General features: G+C 39.1%; 1 pseudogene; it reads left to right on the top strand.

Annotated features, from left to right (window-relative positions):
- The first annotated feature begins 660 nt into the window (after nucleotides 1–660).
- Nucleotides 661–6,715, top strand: LOC147453337 (uncharacterized; annotated as a pseudogene).
- Nucleotides 6,716–8,392: the final 1,677 nt, after the last annotated feature.

The following is an 8,392-nucleotide window of genomic DNA, read 5'->3' as shown; positions in this document are numbered from 1 at the left end:
TACAAAGCCTTTTGGAGGGGGGACCGGCTCCATGCAAATCCGGTCCTCAACTGTTGTCAATAGCTTAATTTCTCTCTCTTTTGAAAGTATTGTCGATGCTATCTAACTAGGTGTTATGCTTTTTGTTGCTCTCTCCACCCAAGCACTCTTGTAATTCTCATTAGGAATCTATTCTAATGAAATGCCCACTATGTTCATGCTAATTTCCGCTACACATAAGATTATAGGCCATTAAATGTTACATTGGTATCAGAGCTCAAGGTTTCTCTTTTCTTGCTCAAGAAGGGAGGTCCTCAAGCTAGCTACAAATGGTTGGTATTATTAATTGCCTGTGAGTAAGTAGAATAGGGATTTTTCAGCCTTGCAGTGCGCCTGCCTTTGTGCAGTTAACGGGGCATCACCGTCGAGAGCTATGGTCTTAATAGTGGAGTCCTACGGGGCTTGCCTACGGCTTAACCACTATTGAGCTATTAGAAGCTTGACAGGAGCCGGTGCTGTTTTGGTGTCGAAAGACCCTCTCTTCTATTCCTTGCAATTAATGGTATTCGAGCCGCGGGTACAGTAGCTTGAGTGCTTTTTCTAAAGGGGTAAAGAGGAGTAGCAACTAGGGCTTGAAGTGCCAAAGTACACCTAAAAAGTTTATACCTAAAAGTTGTTAGAATGGCTGTCAATAGTAAAGAGAGTGAAATTAATGTTGATAACTTTGATTTTGCTCATGAGCAAGCTACTAATGATGCTTCAATGCTTGTTAACTATCTAGTTTCTAGGCTTCAACAAGCCATGGGCAATCCATCTCTCCAAAGTGAAGTGCAACGGCAGCTCCGTGCTCACGGGATTCTCCAAGCTCATCACCATGACGAGCGAACACCTAGGAAGCCTCCTTGTGAGACTACCAAAAGAGGTCTCTCTCCGATTCGGGAAGAAGAAGAGAATCCATATGAAGGGCTCAAGAACTTACTTCTTGATGATGCATCTCCTTCCCAAAGGAGAACTCAAGAGCCTCCACCGAAGGAACGAGAAAGAAGCGAGTCTCCCGTCACCTCGGCGGAGATGGCTCCATGAAGACGGCGGGCTAAACGCTCTCCATCACCACCAAAGCGGAGAAGACCATTACACTCTTCTCCACGCCATAATTCAAAGAGGGATGATAAAAAGCAAGAGAAGAAAAAGGCGAGAAAGAGGACACCCTCTTCTCCATCTTCTTCATCCTCTTCCTCTTATGAAAGCTATGGTGAAGACGACAAAGATCAAGACAAGAAAAAGGCGAGAAAGAGGTCACCCTCTTCTCCACCTTCTTCAAATTCTTCATCTTCTGAAGCAAGTGATGGTGCAACTTTTGAACCATCAAAAAGAAGAGGCCATAGGAAATCCTATGCCGCATGGAAGAGGCCGTCCAAGCTGAAGAAATTCAAAGAGGGAGGGAAGAGCATCTCTTTCCTTACCTATGATGGCACCTTTGGTGCTACAGACAAAGTTTTGGCCTTTATCCAGCAATTCGATGCGGCGTTTGGAGATGAGGGCTTCACGGAGTCCTCAAAGCTACGCCATGTAGCTATGCACTTTCAAAAGTCCGCCAGACAATGGTGGTCTAGCCTACGAGCCAACGGTGAAGCTCCACGAACATGGAAGGCTTTAAGAGCTTCCATTATGAAGCAGTTTTTGGCCACCGATGCCAAAGACAAAGTACTCACCGAATGGCGAAGCTTAAAGCTCTCTCCCAATGAATCCATCCACAAATATGTAGACAAGTTTTGGGACCTACAACTCAAAGCCACTGTCTTCAAAAAGTTGGATTTTGGAGAGCAAAAGCAACAATTTTGTGCGGGCTTAACCGAAGAAATGGCGGAGTATGTCAACTCCCAAAGGCCACGTACCATATCGGCGGTAATACACCATACTATGGTGGCCTCGCAAATCAATTTCCAAACGGGGGGTAAAAGAAATAATAAGCCCCCGGAAAACAAGGGTTCCAATGAGCCTAAGGGGAAGGACAATGTCCAAAAGTCTCCTAAGGGCAATTCCAACAAAGCCAAAGAGAAGGGAGTTTACAAAGGAAAGAATAAACTCTCTCCTGAAGAGCTTGAGCGTTATCGTAAAGATAACCGGTGTTTCAAGTGCGGCGAACAAGGGCATGCATACCGCGCTTGTCCCCAAAAGAACAACCGCCAAGATCCTCCTAGAGCTTCTTTGGTTGAAATCCAAGAGGAGGAGATTCACCAAACTCACCACAAAGGATCTTCTCTATGCCATGCTTGGGGAAAGGTAAGAGAACATGATGCTTTTATTCTCTTTGACCCTGGTTCTACTCACAATTTCATATCTATGGAGTTAGCCACCAAGCTAGGCATACAATCCTACGAGATGGGAGATATCCTACCCGCAGACAGTGCCTTCAAGGGGCAAGAAGCTTCAGTCACTCCCTTAATCGGGAAATTGAGGCTTCATGTCCAAGGCTATGTGGACAAAGAGGACTTCTTTATCTCTCCTCTCAAGCATGAGGATGTAATCCTAGGGGCACCATGGTTTGACCGCCTGGCTGCCGATGTTAAATTTCCTGAAAGGAGAATCTCCTTTAAGTTCAGGGAAAAGGACATGTATATAGATGCTAAGGAGATGGGTAACACCATCCCCATTGTACATACACCAGCTTTCAACAAGTCAATAAAGAGCTCTATTTCCGTGTACATGATTTTTGTTAAAGATTCTCAAAATGAACCTAATGCTTTAACAAAAGAAAATAAAAGCAACCAAAAGGAATTAGAGTTATCTAATTTTCTCAAGGGGTTTCAAGATGTTTTTATTGACGACATCCCTTGTGAGCTACCTCCTAAACGAGGTAATGACGACCATGCAATTGAACTTCTTCCAGGAAGTTCACCGCCTAACAAACCTCCTTATAGAGTTTCTCAAGCTCAACAAGAGGAGATTATGCGGCAAGTGCATGAGTTAGTTGAGAAGGGCATGGTTAGGCCTAGCTCATCTCCATTTTGCTCACTTGTGCTATTAGTGCAAAAGAAAGACGGCACATATCGTATGTGTGTCGACTATAGAGCACTAAATAGGATCACTATCAAGAATAGGTTTCCCGTTCCAAGGGTAGAAGACCTATTTGATAAGCTACAAGGATCGACCTACTTCAGTAGGATTGACCTAAAAAGTGGCTATCATCAAATAAGGATAGTTGATCAAGACATTGTAAAGACCGCATTTCGTACTACATTTGGTCTTTACGAATACATTGTCATGCCTTTTGGCTTGACCAATGCACCAGCCACATTCAACCGCTTGATGGAGAAGCTGTTCAGGCCTCATCGAACCTTCACTGGAGTGTTCTTTGATGATATTATCATCTACTCTAATTCATTGGAGGAACACAAGCAACACCTCCAGGTATACGTGGTCTGCTAAGGAGAACAATGCTTTCGAAAAGCTTAAAGAAAAGCTTATCTCTCAACCTGTGCTTACACTACCAGATCTCTCAAAACCATTTGAGGTCCAATGTGATGCTTGTGGTGATTGCCTTGGGGCTGTTCTGCTCCAAGAAGGGCACGCCATAGGCTATGAGAGTCGAAGGCTCGACCCTGTTGAGCAAGCTCTAGGCATATACGAAAAAGAACTCCTTGCAGTTCTACATGCCTTAGACTCATGGAAGCACTATTTATTGGGGACTCCTTTCATTCTGCGAACGGATCACCAAAGTCTTAAGTACTTCATGACGCAGACCAAGCTCTCCGACAAACAAATGAGGTGGGCAAATTTTCTTTCGCAATTTCATTTTCATATTGCTCACATTGCTGGCAAGCATAATCAAGTAGCCGATGCACTCTCAAGACGACCGAGAGTGAATGCGGTTTCCATAGCAACTCACAATGATCTATCTTCAATGATAGATGAGTATGCTATTGATCCCGATTTTAGAGATGTGATTTCAGCCCTTGCATTAGGGAAGAAAGAAGAACCATTTACTTTACAAGATGGTTATCTTCTCTATGGCAATAGACTATGCGTTACTAACTCACTACGTGAGAAAGTAATGTATGAATCTCATGCTCCCCCATATGCGGGGCATAGAGGGATTCAGTCTACCCTAAAGGGAATTGAAACATATTTCTATTGGCCTACCATGAAAGTGAACATACACGAGTATGTTTCCAAATGTGTGGTATGTCAAAAGACAAAATTTGATAGAGGGAAATTCTTACTTTAACTATATTTCTATTCTTTTCTTAATTTTTAGGATAAAATTCATATAAATTCTTCTTCAATAAATACTAAAATTAATTACAAAATTATGATCTAATTTCTACACGTTCTTATTATTTTGCACCAACTTTGAAAAATTATATTGTAATTAATTAAGATTAATTGATATATTGCTCCTAAATGAAGGTCAAAATTAATCAATTCCAATCCTAAAACATGTCAATAATTAATTAGATTACTAATTATAATTAAAGATTAAGTAACCAATATTTTAATAACACATAAGAGAGTAACTAATAGTAGAGAAAGGTCTAATCTTTTCTAATTAATAGGATAATTATAAAAATTAGACATAAATTGATATCATATACTAATTAACTGAGAATAATACTAATCACGTTGCTTAACCACTAGAGTTTTTTTCTCTCTTAGTGATTTTTGTGAAGGATCTCTCTAAGCACGAGAGATTTTTGGCCAGGACTCCAAGTCTACCCAATTGTGAAGCCTAAGAGACCTTTTTATAGTTTTTTCTGGCACACAGGGACTGTGTTTAGCAGTTTCTTCTATCTCAAGCAGCCCTCAAGGTCCACATGGCACCCCTTGCTGCTATTCCAGTCCTTGGAAGGTTCATGATGTCACCTACTAGCACCTACCTACTTTAATTTTCAAATCTGCTAATTTTCAAGCCGATTTTTTTCTTTAATAGTAAATATCTAGAAAATTTCTAGTAGGTTATGATAAAAGTCTTATCCTTTAATGATTTCTAAAACATTTTAATTATTTTTTGTAAATTAAAGTAGTTGCAATTTCTAGAGGGAATAGCAGAATCAATTTTTGCCCGAATTCAAATCTGAAAATTTCTAGCTATAGTATTGGTGTGCTTAAGATTTCAAAAATATCATTCTTTGCTATATTTGGACAAGTTCTCATTGATTTTTAGAATCGAGCCTCTTTAAATAGGCTTTGTACCTTTTTTCTCTTTATTGCAAAGCTAGAAATGCTACAATCACCCCAACTTAAGAATTTGAGATGTCTTCATCTCAACCAAAGTTAGGGAATTCTTTACAAACAAGAAAACTTTAGCTTTCCATGTAGCATCCTTAGTGAGATTATCTTTTCATATGACTATATACTCTTTAATTTCTTTATTTTCAATAGTTCTTTGTCTTTCCTCAAGAATACCATTTATTTTTAGATTCCATAATTCCTTACTTTATCATTACTAACTATTTGCTATCCAAATTATCCAAGAAACTTTCGGAGTTGAGTCCGTCTTAAAAACCTTTACAAACCAACTGTATCATCTCAAAAATAGGTCAAATCCATTCCCTATAAAAGATCCATATATGCACCATGTGAACATGAACGAGCTTGATCTAGCGAACCATTTAGAGCAATCAACATTCACAAGTATTATGTATTCCAGCTTTGCCAATTTGAATGTGCTCGGCGTGTTATTTCCATTTTTGAGCAATCTGCATTCGGCACAAGCTTTCACCATTGCACCAAAGGTACCCCCTTTGTGCCCTAACATGGTTGACCAAAAATATGTAAAGGGTTTTAAGAGTTATCATACCAAGACTTTTTGGCTTTCAATGAGTCTCGTGCATTAATACTTCTATATCTAGGTCATTTCTCAAGGAAGGCTATCTTGTGCACAAGGACTGTGAGTTGATTTTTGAATAACTAGCCCATTCCTAAGGTTCGAATTCTACGAATTTAGAGAGAAACTCTTTCTCATTTTCTAGTTCTACCCAGAATTTCTTGATTGAGTACTAGCTTAACTTTCAGATTCCTTGAGTAATTTGGAAAATAAAATAATGTGTACTATATAAGTAACTCTAAGTTTTTACATTATCGGTTTATAGTGGTTTACAAAATTGTATATTGTTGTCAAGATCTGCGGTTGTTAACTGTGGCAATTTGAGTAGCTCTTTCATCTTCTTCGTTTATTAAAGTCGGTTCTCCCATGGCTATGTAAGCTCTTGCTTCTTGTCCTCTTTCTCCACCACATCCTCAATTTCTACCTCCTCTTAGATTGTTTCCTTGATTGAATTGAGGTTTAGGAATGGTTCTAACGGTAAACCCAAGCTTTTTTTCTTCTAGAAAATTGTTTCTATAGTGTCCCATGTGATTGCATCCATAGCACCTAACATTGGGAAAGGTCTGCTCCAGGTTTACTGTAGCCGCTACTCCACATTATTCATATCCTTGGTTGTGAGTCCTCTAAATATCCTTGGTTGTGAGTCCTCTAAATATTTTTCTAAAGTTGTTAAAACTTTTATAGATCCTTGTAGGGGTGATCTCTTTTGCTGCAAGCGATTTGGCTCTAAGAAGGGCATCCTCAATCGAGCTAGGCCTCATAGCTTCAAGGCTTGGAGTCAAGGGTAATGGGAAATCTACTCCTCTGTTGTCATCTGGGGAGCATGGTGTTGTAAGGACACAAATTTGGTGTAGTACTGCTCTAGTGAGAGCCCTAATTGGTGTAAGCCAAAGATCTCATTCATCTTAATATCCTAGTGTGCAGGAGGGAGATATCATTCTTTAACTACCTGCTTCATCTTCTCCCAAGATGGGCTACTGATGGGATTGTCTCTACGATGTTGTTTCCACCAAATTTTAGCGTCTCCATTGAGGCGGATCATACCTAGCATTGCTTGATTTTCTTTAGCAGTCCTTGTTTCCATAAAGTAGTCATCCATAGTGTCCAACCATCCTTCAGCATCATGCTCAAGGTTGGATCCTTCTCCTTTGAAGATAGGAAGTTGGTCTTGCTTTAATAATAGTTTTTTCTCTTGCGTAATTGTATAAAGACTATTATGCGTGAGCTACCTGTGATTAAGTAGTGGAGTTTACTATTACTAGATGAATATCTACTTTGTTTATGCTTTTAAACTTATCTTGTATTCAAAAAATTTATCCACTAAATGAAGATAGTGGCCAAACGATAAATAAAATAGCTTATAGCATACCCATGAAAACCATAGTATGTACAAGAGATGATAGAATCCATGAAGATCCTACTATGTACAAGAGTGATAACAACCCTATAATAGATTCCTGTGGACTATGGGTGGGTCAGATATAGGATCAAAATATACAACATCTTTTGGCCCTCTAAAACTAGGGCCTACACCCAAGGGACTATTCCTACCTGAGTAGATTACTTTTGACACCTAATCAAACACCCCCACTGATTTTGAGATATTTGAATACCCTCTACTATAATGGTTTCATTTGGACTTTCTATTCCAATCAAGAAGTAAACTTCAATAACTTAAAGTTCTTCAATCCACTTGAGTCTCTTCAAATTATATGCAAGACCTCCTAACTCTCCCGCATCAATGAAGAAAATTCCATCAAATTCTGACTAGTTGATCCTCCAAGTGGGAGGAAAAACTCTCTTGTCTAACCATTTCATCATGGTTATTTGCATTGAATAGCATCGAGATAGGCATGCCCCTATGAACCTAACATTGAAACCCATGAATTTATGGTAGGCTTGATGAAAATCTTACTGCAAAGATGGGGAAAAATCTCTCTCTTTCTTCCTCTCTCTCTTTTCAATTAAATACCTCCTTAATTGAATTTTTCAAAAACCACTTATTTCAACATAACACCTTAATGTATGAGTATATGACATGGTCTCTAGAAAAATGGAGGTACATGCATAGCTTAGCAAGCCAAAAGTATTGAAATTATGGCTCGATGTATAGATTGAAAATTAATATGACTAAGTAAATGGATGCTCATGATGCAAATGAGAATTCAGCTATTACCATTATGAGAAGGTAAGAAAGGAATTGGTTGTAAGGGAGTCTACAATGTGATTCAACATTGTGAGGATGGTAGAAGCAATAGCAAGTACAAAGCTTGTTTGGTGGTAAAAGGCTAGGTTGTGTAGAATGTGTTCCTGCATGGACCTTGCAAGAAGATTTATATATATAAAGAGTAGTATCCAAAAGGATACCTAAAGGGTGAAAGCATGTTAACCTGTCGCGCTTTTTGTGCTAGTTAGCAGTTTCAAGTTAGCACATCTTCAAAAAGTTGGGCGTCCGGTAAAATTTTTACAAATAATATCAAAATTTGTTGGAGGTTGTACATTTGGATTCCTTGTTTCAAGTGCTTTCTATTGATATATCATATGTCATAGATCTTGGAGATGTAGCTCAAGTTATTGTACTAGTTA

The sequence above is a fragment of the Adiantum capillus-veneris genome, chromosome 8 (assembly GCF_014529385.1).
Source record: "Adiantum capillus-veneris isolate H3 chromosome 8, ASM1452938v2, whole genome shotgun sequence".
NCBI lineage: Eukaryota > Viridiplantae > Streptophyta > Polypodiopsida > Polypodiales > Pteridaceae > Adiantum > Adiantum capillus-veneris.
Note: the sequence above shows the minus strand (reverse complement) of the source record. Positions and strands in the feature narration are given on the sequence as shown.